The sequence below is a fragment of the Microtus ochrogaster genome, chromosome 15 (assembly GCF_000317375.1).
Source record: "Microtus ochrogaster isolate Prairie Vole_2 chromosome 15, MicOch1.0, whole genome shotgun sequence".
NCBI lineage: Eukaryota > Metazoa > Chordata > Mammalia > Rodentia > Cricetidae > Microtus > Microtus ochrogaster.
Genome location: NC_022017.1, coordinates 41,816,002 through 41,831,979, shown reverse-complemented (window position 1 = coordinate 41,831,979; position 15,978 = coordinate 41,816,002). Strand labels below are relative to the sequence as shown.

Below are 15,978 nucleotides of genomic sequence, written 5' to 3'. Positions count from 1 at the left end.
CCTCCTCCTCCTCCTCCTCCTCCTATTTTGGTTTTTTGAGACAGGGTTTCTCTGTAGCTTTGGAGGCTGTCCTGGAACTAGCTCTTGGAGACCAGGCTAGCCTCAAACTCATAGAGATCTGCCTACCCCTGCCTTCCAAGTTCTGGGATTAAAGGTGTGTGCCACCACTGCCCAGTCTGTCTCTGGGTTCTTATTACTCATGTTTAGGCATGTTTCTTTCTTTCTTTTTTCTCATCTACCTCCCTCTTGGTGGCAATGTTTCCTTTTGGATGAGTCATACAATTTTTCTGAGTCTTTGGCAAAGAGTTTGAGAAGTCATTATACTATCGATGGTTAAGGTCCAAAATTAGAGACTGGTGAAAGTGGGAAGTCAAGGGTTCTCTGGCAAGAGAAAGTGTTCCTGACAATAGACAGGGAGTGGAGATTTCCTTATGCCCCCATTCCTGACACTTGCTACTGCCAATCAAATGGATTCCAATACTATACTACTTCAGACCACTATTTGTAATCTGAGAGATAAGGTGGATAAGGAGTCTTGCAATGCCACCAAAATCATTTCTATTTTCTGGTTCTTGGGCTAGCATTATAACTCAGAATGAGAAATAGACAAGGCCTAATCAATTAGAGAGAATATCGATTTTTATATCAGTTAGCATATTTAGTGTCATACTACAAAAGACTCTTGTACCTTAATTCTAAGCACAGTCAACTTGAGAAACACAGAAAGCAATATACCCTCCGATGTGGAAGTGCAAAGAGGGAGAGAGAAAGTGAGTGGAGGATGATTTTACCTTTAATTCTCACCGCCTTGTCCACACATAGCTACTAGGTGCAGAAGCAGCCCATGTTGGCTGAGTGGTATGCAGAGCTCTGTTTAGAGCACAAATTGTTGTCACATGGCCATTCCCCTACCAAGGATTGGGTGGACGATAGGCAGACCTGTATCTCATGAATATACCGATTCCCCAATGCTGATTAACGCTTGATCTTTGGTCATCACAGAAACCAGTTGTGAACACAGACCTTGCCCTTCTCATTTTTTGGAAGTCCTGATGTGTAGGTCTACTCCTCCGGCCCCCTAATTTTAAGATGCTCCTTTTGATTGCTTCATGTTTGCCAAGAGCGACATCACTTGTACCTAACATGGGATCAGTGTTTATGTCTCCTACAGAGAAGGTCTTCCCCTGGGCTTTGGTGTCCAGTTATAAAATGGACCTGAGATCAGTGGGAAAGAAGTTTGGGAAGGGGAGAGAGGAAAGCACCCAGTGTTGAGCCTTCTTAATTCAGCTATCATCTGCTTTGTATTTCCTAAGATTCTGTTCCTCTATGAAATCACTTTCCCCACCTCTCATTCAAGTTATTTTCCAGTCTCTTTTATTGAGTGGCATCTTCTTGGAAAAGAGTATTCTTTATATTCCTCATATAAATATACATCTATTATTACATATATATATATTCTGATCAGAAGCCCTATGTTCAAATCTCAGTTGCCCAAATCTCAGTTGGCTGTGTGACTGAAATGTATGTGCTTCTTAAGTAAAGCAAGCATGACAAATCACCTCTCCTTGGTGTGTGAGGATTATTTGTGATGATATATGTGAAGGTCCTTTCTGAAGAGCAGAGCGCTTTACAGTTGTAAGGACTTACTAAAGTGATAACTGTAATTCATTTTTGTATCACTTATCAGACTTTAGATGTTAACAAATGCTTAATGCGTATGGCTGAAATGAAAAATAAACTCTTAATGATTAAGTGCAGGTTGGATTTCAGGTGTTGACTGTCATAGAATGCCAACTATGCAGAAGCATGAGAATGGAGCCAGTGAGACTTGCAGCCCTCCTTCCTATGTTCCCTGAGGGCCTCATGGCCATCAGCTAGGGCAGCAGAAGAGTGAATGGCAGACTCTTGGAAGAAATTAGAGATAAATCTGGTTCTATCCTATGTTTTGGAGGTTTGATGTGATGTCAATTTTATACTTATTCAAATACATTTTTTTTTACATATGTGCTATTTGGAGCCATTGTGGTCCTTGGATAAAATGGCTTGATAAAGCAAAAACAAACAAACAAGCAAAAGCAAAACAAAAAGAAAAACAAAACACTCCATAGTATTTAGAACTTGCATGCAGCTTAGCCATATGCTAAGTGTGGGACTCCAGGCAATCTCATCTGCAAACCAGGAATACAGAAAGCTTACTTTTGAGCTCTTTTTCTCTTAACATCACACACACACACAACACACACGCACACACACACACACACATACGTTATTGTATAACATACACACTTGCATAATTCTTGGCAAAGTATGGCTTAATAAATAGTTGTCACTTTTATTTTTCTATTAGATAGTTCTTCACTTGTTTCTCTGGTTAGTCTTCTTGTTATGACCTCTCTGGTTTGAACTGTGTTCATTTTTACTTTTTTAGTTGGTAATTTCTGCATTTGCTTGTCTATTGAAACCATTCTGATGGCTATGACAAGGTTCATCGACTTTCAGATTGACCAGTTGTTTCTTTTTGTTTTGGTTTTGTTTTTGCTGTAAAGATTGGAGGAATGACCCCCCAAGCTGCTTTCTTTTAAGCATCACCCTGCAGCGATACAGCTGTGTACAATAGAAAGCCATGTGTATTGAATGTGCACAACTTGATGAGTCAGAAGCCGATGTACTCATGACACCATCATCGTCAGAACTGTTAACATATCAACTACTTCCATTTTCCTGTCTTCTTTATTTGTTAGTTTGTTTTGTGATTAGAACATTTAACATAGCGTAAGATCCAACTTCTAAACAAAATTTAAAGTGTTTAATATACAATAGGATATTGACAATTGTAACTACCATGACTGTAAAGAGATTTCATCTTGTTCATGTGAAACTCTGCAGTCTTTGACCAATATCCTCCTATTTTCTCCTTCTAAGATAACTGGTAATAACTACTCCACATGTAGGTAATAACTACAACACATTTGTTTCTGTGTTGACTACTTTATATTCCTTAGATAAACAATATTGAATCCTTCTGTGGTTAGGTTATTTTCTTAGCATATCGTCCTCCAACGTCGCTCATGACAGAGAAAGCAAAGATGAGTCGCTTGAAGTTTCTGTCCTCGAAGTGCTTAGAAGTTTGAAGGGAAGAGAAACCTGGCGTGGGGAACTTGCAATGTATGATTTGGTTATCATAAGCTATAACTATATTAACGCAGGTCTGTGGGAGCTCAGGGAGGAATAGATTACTCTACAAACATTGCAAACTGGCGCTCCAGCTTTCCTCATTAGTAACTAATTGATTAAGCAAATCCTCAGCATGGTGCCAGGCTCTCTGCTGGTGACATGCTGGTGTGAAGACAAATCAGACAGCTTCTCTTCCCTCTGAGAATCCCCACGGAAATTGTTGGTGGAGGTAGGAAAACATGTTGCTAAATAGAGACCCACGCAAAGGACTGAGAAGGCAGAGGAGAAACTGATGCTTGGGCTTGGGAAGAGAATCGTGAGGGGTGAGGATAAATTTCCCTTTTGTTTAACCTCTGCTCCTCTCTTTCCCTCCCCCTCCTCCTCAAAGGAGGCCTTTGTCTAATGACTAATACAGACGAGAGGGGGCTAGATCTCAACCATTTCTTTCCAATGGCCTGATATCCCTGACTAGACTTTACCTTTCAACGGTTTTATCACTTAAAGGCTCTACAGGATCAGGCATTCTGTTTTCGCAACAGAAGATGGACTAAGACAGAAAAGGGCAGAAAGCCGGGACAAGAGAGTTTCGTCTATGAACCACATAAAAACTATACATCTTAGAACTGAAATTTAGGGATGGTTTAAAGATTATGCAGCTCCTAGGATGTAATCTTTCTGAAAAATAAATTTATCAGGAGAAGAATGTCACTTAGTTTTGCATTCCGAAAGTTATTTCTAGAAAGGAAGAAGAGATAAAAGTAAGCTTTCTTAACAGTTCAGGGTAGAGTCTATAGGGATAGCTCTTCTGTATCCCCCTCTCTCCTCAAAGCTTACACTCGGTTGAGAACACATGAGCAAGAAGTCACTGTCATTCCAGCTATTGGCCAAGGAAGGAGAAATTTATTCTAGTCTTAGATCTTCACTGTTGTTTTGATGGCTGATATCCAGAAAGCTGACATCTCTATTGAGTTATCTGCTTTGACACCTCACGCACCAGTTTTTTTTTTGAGACATTTTAATTATTTCAAGGGTTCCATTAGGCTGCACGAGCAGAATCTCAAGCTCTTCCAAACCCAGAACGCACCTGTTGTTTATGCTGTTCCCGACGATTGAAGTAACCTGATATGCTTATTGCTGTGCTGAGCATCGCCCCGCGATGCTGCTCACTGTCATGGGTGTCCCACGTCTCTATCTTGCCATCCCTCTTCCTGATTAACCTGAGCAATTTGGAAATCTGCAGCTCTTTCCTTCTGGTTGGCAGCACCTTCTCCTGATCATTAATCAATAGACTGAGTAATCCTGTCTCCCTTTCCAAGTTTAGTGAGAAAGCATTTATTTCTCTCTCTTAGCCGCTCTTAAACACACCATAGGAGTTTTACTTGCATGAATTTTCAACTACACAATAACTGAGAATTAACCAGTAGTTACCCTGACTCAGAGGAGCCTTTAAGACTATTTTACTCAGTTATTTGCTTAAGTACTTCTCCGATAAATACATATTTAATAAGCAACTTGCACACATGTCGGCTGATACCATCTCTGTTTTCCACAGACTATCCAAGGAAAATGCAATTTGATACTCTTTTGTTCTTTTATTTCTGACTGAGCCTTGCGACTGCTATGTCAAGTGGCTTTGCCCAGTCCTCAAAAGGGCTTTGTCTCAGACGTTGGATCAGGGAACTGGACCCTGGAGGCATAAATTGCTTACGAGTGCACTAGTGACTGCCAAAACAGCAGGAGATGCTGAGAAAATATTTATTAAAAGTCTCAGCGTTAGAGATGAAATCAGTCCTTTTGTTTCCAAAGTGGGGTTATTAGTAACAGCTGTCCAAATGTGTAGTCACAAGTGTTAAACTGAATTTATAAAGTGCTAGATGTTGTGCCTACTCCATGAAGAAACAATGAAGTAATTGGAAATAAACATAATCATGAGGAAAGGTGGTAGACTATTTCTGCATAGACATATGAGTCTCAATCCTGCCTCAACTGTATGATTTAGGGAGACTCATCCACCTCTTAGAAGTGTACTTTGATGAATTTTTTTTTTTTTAATGCAAGTCCTCCCTGTCTACCCAAGACAGCTTCCCCTGCCTTCAGAATGCTGGGGGTATAGGCCTGTTCCTTCACTCCTGGCCCAGCTTTCTCAATCTTGAAAACACGTGTGATGATTCTGACCTCCTAACATTTTTCAGAAGGTGATATAACGTAGACCTGGCACATAACAGCTACTAGTAGGGCCTTTGTCAGAAGCAGCGAGCAGAGTTCCTGGCGATCTCAGCACTCTTTGTAAATCTTGGAATGTTTCAGGACTGCAAAGGACAAAGACTTTGCAACTGTCATATAGCTGTTTCCCATAGGAGTTGGAGGAGGAATGTTTAATGTAGCTCAAGATGGCTCAGGAAAACCTGTGTAAAGGAAAGAAGTGACATGTTCAGACATTTCTCTTCCCGTCAGCATCATCCTTAGCACATTGTCACTACCTGGGCTTTGTTAGCATTGTTTGGAAATCACAAGGGTGGGTAAGCTGGGCTCTGCTTTAGAAACTGGATGAAGACGTCCTAAGAATGACACTTATTTTCCTTGTTGTGATTTTTCCCCCCTTCATGGTACTGGTTTAGAGAACAGGGTCAGATTTCAATGCTGATTCTACCTCATTCGTATCTGCCTCTGTGACTCTCTAATTTTTTTCTGCAGTCAACAGCCTCTAAGTCACTTGGATTTATCTTTTCTTAACCATCTTTCTTGCTGGCAATGCCTCCTAGTGAGAGAATGCTTTTCTGGCACGTGCAGGCTCTTACTCCCTGGGGAAGAAGCGTATTATATTTATTTAAAAACAGCTCAGAGGGGGGAAAAACAAATTTAGCAAAAAAAAAAAAAAAATTGAAGATAGCCTAGAGGTTCCCTGCACACTCCTGGCCCAGTTTCCCCATTCCTGACACCCCACAGTAGCAAGGTGCATTTTTAAACATGTGGAAAACCAATCCTGACACGTTGCCATTCACCACCACCTCAAATTCTTCCTCCTTCCGTAGTTTTGACCCAATGCCCTTTTTCTGTTCCAGGACCCATCCTGGATTCTATATTAACTTAGCTGTCATCTCTCAGGCTCCTCTTGGTTTGACAACCTGTCAGCCTCTCCTTATTTTTAATGACCTAGACAGCTTTGATAAGTCCAGGCCAGGTGTCCTGCTGCACGCCTCTCAACTGGGATTTGCCTCATGCCGTTCTTGAGACTGGAGTGGGGTTAGGGGTGGAGGAAACACAAAGGCAATGCCAGGTTCATCATATTACAGCAAGACTTTGTACTCTAAACACAACTCTACATGTCTAATGCCGACCTACCATGGTGTTTCTCTTTAGAAAGTTACTCATCCCCTGCTCTCTATGACAACATCTTTGGGAAGGAAGTCACTGTGTGCTGCCACCCACACTTAAGCAGTCATCTTCTTGAAGGAGAGGTATTCAAATCATGTTTAGAATTCCTCTGCCTTGTGGATCTGCTAGCATTTGGTTGCTTGGTCTCCAGTTGGTGGCTCTGTTTGAGGAGGTTTTTGAGGTGTGGGCTTGTTGGAGGAAGTATGTCACCAGGGGAAGGAATTGGGAGATTAAAATTTGCCCATTTCAAGTTTGCTCTCTTTGTTTTTCTGCCTGCAGCCAGAGATGAGATCTCTCAACTGTTCTAGCCACCATGCCTGGTGCCTGCTGCCTGCTGCCATGTTTCCCCTATGGGACGGTTACGGACTCACCCCTCTGGAACTGTAAGCTCAAAACAAACCCTCCCTTATCTAAGTTGCCTTGATCATGGTGTTTTATCACTAAAAAGTAATGAATGCCTTTTCATTAATAGAAAGTATTTGTGGATATGTATTTCATGCTTGAGTTATAGTTAATACTACCATGTTTTATTGCTTAAGTTATTTCCAACAGTGGCCTTTAGGAATTCATTCTTTTGGCTTCTGTGTTGCTTTGATCTTTTACTATTGAGTTGTTGGTGTGGGAGTGCCATTTTTCTTCCTTATCTGATAGAGCGGAGATGTTAGTGTCTACTAACCAGTGTATGCGTACACTTTTAAATTTTTCTGTGTGAATAAGCTGTATTTGTATTTATTTAAGCATGAATTCATGGTCACATTTCCAGTCTATGCCATCACCATTTAGATTATTCTAAACTTTCTACCTTGTATATCTGTAACCTCTAACTATGGCAGTTAGAAACATCTCTTTTCCCCGCAATCTGTGATCAGTCTCCTTAAGTACTCCATATTTTAGCATATACCAGGTCATTGTATTGTTAATGTATATACCTATGGGAAAAATCTGTATCAAGTATATCATAGTGTTATGTACAGTGTCTTGCAGTCTTAAAACTATGTTTATTTATTATATGAGTATTATTATACTTGATCTTAGTAATTATTTTATTTTAAAATTTACCATTATTTATTGAAGGTATATAGGAAAGCAACTCCATTTTTAAACAATTAACCCATCATACTATGATGTTTATGTAATAACTTATTCGTTTGAGGAGGATATTTGGTAAAATATTTTCTACATGAACAAGAATGATTTCTGTGAATAAACATAATTATACCTCTTCATTTTCAATGAGAATATAATTTTCCCTTTTCATTTTTTACTATAGGGGCTCTAGAACTGCTGGGGACAATGGTCTTTTATCCTGTCACTTGTATTATTTTAATAAAACACTGATTGGACAATAGGCAGGCAGGAAGTAGAGGTGGGGCAAGAAGACTAGGAGAAAGGTTCAGTCTGCAGTTGTGACCTTGACACAGAGGAAGCAAGATGAGAATGCCTTGCTGATGAAATATACCAAGCCATGTGGCTAACACAGACATGAATTATGGGCTAATGTAAGTTATAAGAGTTAATAAGAAACCTGACCTACTAGGCTGTTGCAAGAAGCCGTTTGTTTGTTCCTGACTGCTCGGCAGCTCAGGCCTGAAATAATCACACAGAAACTGTATTAATTAAATCACTGCTTGGCCTGTTAGCTCTAGCTTCTTATTGGCTAATTCTTACATCTTAACCATTTCTAGTAATCTGTGTATTGCCAAGCAGCTGTAGCTTACAGGGTATAAAGTTCCTGTGTCTTCTCTGGTGTGGTTTTCTCTGATTGTGCCTTCTTCTTCCCAGCATTCAGTTTAGTTTTACACACCTAGTTAAGTTCTGCCCTGCTATAGGTCCAAAGCAGTTTCTTTATTCATTAATGGTAATCACAACATATATAATCCCACATCACTTTCCTTTTTCTGTTTAAATAAAAAGAAAGCTTTTAAATTTAACATAGTAAAATTACATATAACAAAACAGTTATCAAGCAAAAATTATAGTTGCAATGTTTATGTCTACTTTATCTCTTATTATAACTAAGGAAAACTGTAACTATAAATTCTTAAACTCCACAAAAGACTCCAGAAGGATATATTACCTAAGTAAACAGGAAGTACATTGTAAACAATTTCCAAAACTATAGAAATGACAGAGACAACTCACTGCCTGGACAGTCACCCAAATGACAGTCACCCAGTCTTCTGTATCATTGGGGCATCCATCTTCAGACAACAGACCCATAGTATCCAGCAGACTTTTTCATGAAGCAAGAAATTTCAAAGACAGTTCCACCTACATTGGCAGTTTGTCAGTCACTTTTTTCTGTGTCCAGCAAAATGTCTGGCACACTCTTTCATGAAGCAAGAACCCTGAAGGATCGCCTCACCTTTAGGTTTTCAAGTTCAGCAGTCTGTGGGTCCTGCATGCCTAGTTCACCCGACATACCATCAAGCAGTCCAGGCAAGAGCAGTTTCTTATCCAAATGGCTAACAAACTCCATAAGGAGCCTCTTTGATGTCCATGTCCATCTTTCTCTTGAAGTAGATTGGTGCTGCCAGGAGCAGCTGTGTTTCATTGTCATGAAAAGTTCTAAGTTATTAAAAATTTAAATGCCATATTCTGAAGGCCTCTGAAAGATTTGAAGACTATATAACTGAAATATATCTCTATACATCTAGAAAACCCAACTAACGTGACTACAAGCTTGACTCTCTTTTAACCTATATTTCTTAATTATACATTAATTTTTAAATGAGCTGTATAAACACAATATCTTAATCAAGAGTAGAAATATATACACGGTATAACAAAACTGACCTTAAATCTTTATCAATAAACCAAAAGTCATACCAATGCAAATCTCTATGTCATATCCCCCTTTAAATGTAAATAAACACTTATAAACAATATTTGGAATATGGGTGTGGTTCTTCTCCAAACTGCTTCCTTCTGTTTGTAGTACAAAGTAATTTTTTGAGGAGTGTTCAAGGAGACCTTTCAGAGGCTCTTGATCCATCAACCACTAATCACATTTTATTAAAATACAAGTGACAGGGTACAGACCATTGTCCCACAGCATAGAGCAGTATTTCATAGAAGTGATGAGGCCAAGCTTGGTCACATATACCTGAAATCCTAGAACCTGAGAGGAGAAAGCATAATTGAGTTTTAGAGAACAGCCTGGACTACAATGTGAGACTCTATATAAAGGAAAAAAAGAGTGATAAGGTTATACTTTCCCCATTATAGGCAGAAGTGACAAGGTTTCTCAGGATCAATTATGATGTTAGCTGTAATTTAGTTTTTATGGCTTGTTAGATGTGTATAACTTGCATGTAGTCTGCTCACCATGAGCCCTGCTGTTACTTGGATTGAGTCTTGTACAAGCCCTCCAATTCCCTGTAACTCTGCTTTAACTTGCTCCACCTCTTCTTGCCAGCCATTCCCAATTTACCCCTAAATCTTCCCTTCTTCAAACCCCTTTAACTGTCTTTGTCTCTACATTGTACTTGAATTTTTACTGTTTGTGGATTTTCTTCAAATAATTCCTCTGCTTAGTATCTCAGTTTATTATGGATAAGAGTTAAGATGTTTCCTTTGAATGTATGGAACATGGTGAGATAAAACAAAATTAAAGCTAAGCCACACTGGATGAGGATATGCAGCTAGGAAGAAAAAGAGACAGAAAGGTAATATGAAGTCAGAACAAAGGTTATTGTACAATTTTGTGATTCAATTATGTATATCAAAAATTTATACTCTATGATCCATTAGTTGAACATTTTAGTTTTCAAAGTATCTCGCTATACTTTATTTTTATGATTACAGATAATAACCATGTTTTTTTAAATTTATGCTTTTGACAAATGTAGAAAGGTTAGGTTCAAAGAATGCATGGAATAATGAGCTATAGAACAACAAAATTGAGTCCCAGTGTGTAACAGTTCATGTTCCCTTTTCATTTACTCTGTCTCCCAATAATCTGTGACATTTTTGTAGGGAAGGAACCACAATCTATTCATTTGGGAGCATTGATTGAGGTGTTAATGTCCATTTGCACTGAAGTCTATAAACAGCATGACAAGCAGGGCTAAGAGAATCTCATGAAGCAGAATGCAAGGACTCAGTCTTGTTTTGTTTTCTGTTGCTTTGAGGATGCAGTCCATCTTTGGTATGGAAAATTAATTCACATAGTTTTAGACTGATTTTACATAAACAGCTGTATATACTATCTGATGTTTCTTAGACTGAAAATACTGTGTGCATCATGGCTAACCATTGGACCTTGTTGAAGGAAAAATGTGGAGACAATTCAGGTGCACAATGTTGAAATGAAATGTAGCATGATTAATAAAAACCCAGAGACAGAAATTGGGGTTCAATCTGAATGTCAGAAAAGCAAAACAGTCACTGGCTCTTACCTCTACCTCAGTCTAAAATTATGATACTGCCTCCAGGAATCCTCAGAATGAGACTGTGTCTGAGAGATGTCTCCTCCCATCTTGTATTCCTCTCTAGTGCTGGGATTAAGGGCGTGCACCACTACTACACAGTTTCTATGGCAAATAAGTGTGGCTACTGGGATTAAAGGTGTGTGTCACCACTGCCTGATCTGTAAGGCTGATCAGTGTGTCTGGTTTACTCTCTGGACCTCAGGCAAGCTTTATTTATTAAAAATATAAATGCCACTATAAAGAAGAGTTACCTCCCATGATATACAGAAAGGGTTTGAGGAGGATGCTTGAGATTAGGCTGAAAGATTGGACTTTCTGTGCCCTTGAGTTTGCAAGAAACCTTTGAACAATCCCAAGAACTTTGGGAATAGTATAAAAAGGTAAAATATCTGTTGTCTCTCAAAGCAACAACAAGATGGGAAGTTTTCTGTCTCATATTAGCCCAGGAAACACAAAAATACAGAATCACAGACTCCGTTCTGAATATATTGAAGCAGAATATTGGTGCTAGCATGACCTATACTCATCGATAATCTTTCCTGCTTTGTTAGTCCTATACTGATGTAGTTGAGGGTTCATGGTTAAAGTTTAGGTTTAGCCCAATCAGAATTTCAACAGAAATTCCATCACTGACTGTAGACATGCTAACCAAGATCTATGAGTTGAAGATCCCCTCTTTGTAGAACAAAGGATGCAAATACCTACCAATTGGGTGCACAAAGGAGATTGCACAGGCAATATCCGCCTACACTGGGAGCTGTCACTCCAACTCTTAAAGCACAGCAACAATGAATAGACATGCAGCTCTCTACTTTCGTTTTCTTACTTGACGTTAGGATGGTATTCTGGTTGCTAAGTGCTTGCAGAATCTTGGACTGAGTCCACCTCCCTGGTGTGTAAAAACTTAGAGTTCTTCTTTATTCAAATCTTTTTTTTTTTGGCTATATAAGAGATCATTGTATATTCTAACCAGTGGATCAAAACGCTGAGAATGACACTTCTGAGGAAACTGTGGTTCCTAGGCTTACTCTATTCAAAACCATCTTCGAGACAGTGCAATGGAAGATGATTAAAAGATTGCTTCTCCAGAGGCAGAACATCTTCTGACAGCCTGATATAAAAAAGCATCCTTTGAGTTTTCTAGGAATCACATTGTAGACAGATCTAGCCATTAATCAGATTTATTCAGTAAACAAATGCCTACTTTGATTGTGTGAATGCCTCACCCCCTGCCTGTGGTCGAGCTACTTTCATGTGTGAGGGTGTCTGGGTGGTGACATTCTCAAACATAAAGAACTTGGAGTTAAAAGTTATATGAGAGTTTTCCCTCCAATTTTTTCTCCTCTGTCCCTATCCCTTACTCCTTACCTTTCCCCCTCTCTCCTCCCTTCTTTCTGTCTTTCCTTAATCCTCCTTTATTTATTAAAAATATGTATTTTTATTTATGTGTATATGCATGTGCCTGCACATCTGTATGTGTGTCATGTGTGTTGCAGGCAATGTGGAGAAGTAAGTGTCGAATCCACTGTAAGTGGAGTCACAGGTAGTTATGAGCTGCCTGATGTCAGTGTTGGAAACTGAACCTGAGTTCTTGGCAAGAACATTAAGTGTTCTTAACTGATGAGCCATCTCTCCGGATCCTTTCTTTCATTCTTTAATATGTTGAGTTGAATAATTAAAGTCATCGTTCTTAGTCTTGCTGTAATTTCTTATAAAATATAAATGACAACCCATGTCTAGCCTGTGTCTCAAGAAATTTTATGAAGATTGAATGAAATAATGTTTCATTTTAAGCTATAAATTCCCACATAAAAATAATTAGAATTTATTTTCTATATATTTGATGTGACTCTAGAGTGTAAGAAGAGAAACGAAACATCCATTAATCAGCTTATTACTTTTTGCCTACTTATGTATTTACCATTAGTAAATATTTATTGAACAGAATAGAAAAGAGCATAGACTCTGTCAGCTCGTTGTACTTGTGTTTTTTCCTTTAACTGTAACATTCATTGTCACAGATAATTATTATTTTGTTCATTGAGAAACTTGAAATCCAGAAAAGCTGATTAGAACAAGGTCATGCATCTGGGAGGCTGAGATGCTTTTTTGGCTCAGCCTGACCATGAGTAAGCTGAGTCATAGCTAAGTATAAACACTAGTGACTTTAATACTTAATTTAGGATATTTCAACAGTAAGGATACAAAAGTAAGGCTAGTGAGAGAACTCAGTCAGTCAAGTACTTGCTACACAAGCTTGAGTATCTAGGTTTGCTGTCCTAGAACCTGTGTGAAAGGCTGGCTATGGTGGCACATTTTTATAATTCCAGCGCTGGGAAAGTGGAGGCAGACTAGTTCCTTGACTTGCTAGCAAGTCAGCTTATATTAATTGTGAGATCCATGTCCAGTGAAAGACTTGCTCTCAAAAAGTAAGGTAGGCGATGACTGATGCAGACACTGGTACTTTTGGGGCCACTGTGGGATGAAGAACAAGAGAGTGAAGCTGTGGACTTTAACACAATTCCACCCAATGTATTAAATCCACTGAGAAGGGCTCCATAGCGTTGTTTTCTAAGTTCCACCTGGGTTTTTGTCATCCTTGGGGTTGAGACCCCTTCTTTTCCTTTATATTTAATCAGCTACAGAGGCTCATTTATGATTGGTTCAAGGAACAATCTCTATATGCAAGTTAAACATTTTTTTTTCCTGTAGTTTAATTCTTGGGTTCCAAAATGAATCTTTTTCTGGGCATGTTAAGCCTCCTGTTTCTTTCCTTTGAACATTTTATATTTTGACTATTAATAACTCCAAGCAGTCTAACTCTTAAATATACACCAAGTCATGCTGTTTTATGTTGGAGGTTACTTGAGAGGAACCATTGGGGCAACATAGAGTGGGTGTTCTTTTGAGCTGCCAACAACAGAGGACGAGAATGGGGTGGAACTAGGGACTAGAATTCAAGCCCTGTGAAAACTGGAATGAGTTTCTATTCCAAGACATAAAATACTGCCTAGCAAACATAAAGTGCCCAATAATTATCGACTTAAGAATTGATGAATCATCAAAGGGAAGAAGGAAAGTGATTTGGACTTGGAGATCAGAGGGCAATGTTAGGTCACGAGATTCTGGATATTGTTCAAGGGGAGGTTGAGAAGGTGGAAGGAGGGCAGATGCAGTCTATACTCTGGGCTTGTGGAGACAGGCATGGAAAAGCATGGTTGCACTTAACAGCAGCAGTGGCAGAGCAAGAGACAGTAGCTGTCTCAGTGCAGGGAGCCTCAGCTTCTTTTAGAAAGCGATTATTATTTCTTTAGTAGGAAACAGTCGACTGAAAGAACCATTTTTTTTTTTTTGGAGTGAAAGAAAGTACAAGAATGCCCGCCCTCCATACCCATCCTAGAAAATATCTTGTTATAGACATGAGGTGTGGCTGACGCTAGAGGTCTTTTTAATCTTCCCAACCTGTCCTGTGGAGGACTCTCCAACAAATCTCTTTTAATGTGTGTTCGTGTGTAAGGATATCAGTTATGAGAGCTTAGGCTGTGGCATTAGACTCAAAGCCACCTGTCTCATTTGCTCATAGCAAGCTATATTAAGGAAGAACAGCTTGGAATGGGATATCTTCCATTCATTTAAAAATGTGTCGTTGTTGCTGTGTGTGTGTGTGTGTGTGTGTGTGTGTGTGCGCGCGCGCGACACAACTCCTGGTTGGAGCACAGAGGACAACTTTGTGGAGCCACTTCTCTCCTTCCATCTCGACATTGGTGCTGGGGATCAATTTCAGGTTGCCACACTTGGGTGGCATTTTTGCCCATTGACTCATCTCTCTCCTGTTATGACTGCTTTCAAAATCGGCAAAATCAGTGAGGTGGGGGTGCCTCGGTCATCACTGCAGTTGACGGCATGGACCCGTGTTTGTTGCTGCATAGCAGTGACACTGAATGAGCCTCACAAATACTCCTTTCGATACGAGGGAAAGTCCTAGATCAAAGCTAAGGAAGAAGTCCCGGGTTTCTCAAGAATTCATAAGAGGAAAGAAAAGAGAGCAAAGAAAGGCATCTTGTGTAATAATAAGAGAGGCGGGCCTGCGTCTCCAGCACCCCGGCCACCTGCTAGCTTATGCCCTGAAATAATTACATTGATACTGTACTCTTTTAAACACTGTTTGGCCCATTAACTCTAGCCCTTACAGGCTAATTCTCATATCCCAATCAACCCATCTCTAATAAAATGGGTAGCATCAGTCTTACGGGGAAAGATTCAGCATGTCTGACCTGGCAGCTTGCTTCATGGCGTCTGGCTCTGAGAGGAGCTGCATGATTTCTGAGCTTACGTCCTCTTCCTCCCAGCATTCTGTTCTGTTTACTTCACCTATCTAAATTCTGCCCTATCAGATGGGCCAAGGCAGTTTTTTTTATTAGCCAATGGCCTTCCTCCATCATTTCCCCTTTTTCTGTTTAAACAAAAAGGAAAGGCTTTAACTCTAACATAGCAAAATTACATATAACAAAACAGTTATCAAGTAAATATTACAGTTACAATATTTACATCTATTTTATCTTTTATCATAACAATGAAAAACTATAACTATCTATCTATTCTTCAACTCCATCAAAGACTCCAGAAGAATACAATATTACCTAAGCAAACAAAAAATAAGCAACTTTCAAACTCTAGAAATGACAGAGACATCTCGCTGCCTGGACAGTCAGCCAAAGTTTCTCTGTACTGTTGGGGCATCCATCTTCGGCCTATAGGCCCATAGTATTCAGAGACATTTCCATGAAGCAGGAAATTTCAAAGGCTGTTCAGTCACTATCTGTTGTGTACTGTAGAATGTCTTGCAGACTCCTTCATGAATCAGGAACCCCCGAAAGATCATCTCACCTTTAGGCAAGTTCAGTAGTCCTCTCTCTGCGGGTTCTCTGTGTCCAGTTTATACAATAGTCCAGGCAAGAGCAGTTTCTTGCCCAAATGGCTATCAAACTCCATAAGG

The 15,978-nt window shown here is 39.5% G+C and overlaps 1 pseudogene; it reads right to left on the bottom strand.

Moving 5' to 3' along the window:
* The window catches only part of LOC106143931, a 5,544-nt pseudogene extending 1,223 nt beyond the window's left edge, over positions 1–4,321 (bottom strand).
* Between the last annotated feature and the right edge of the window lie 11,657 nt (positions 4,322–15,978).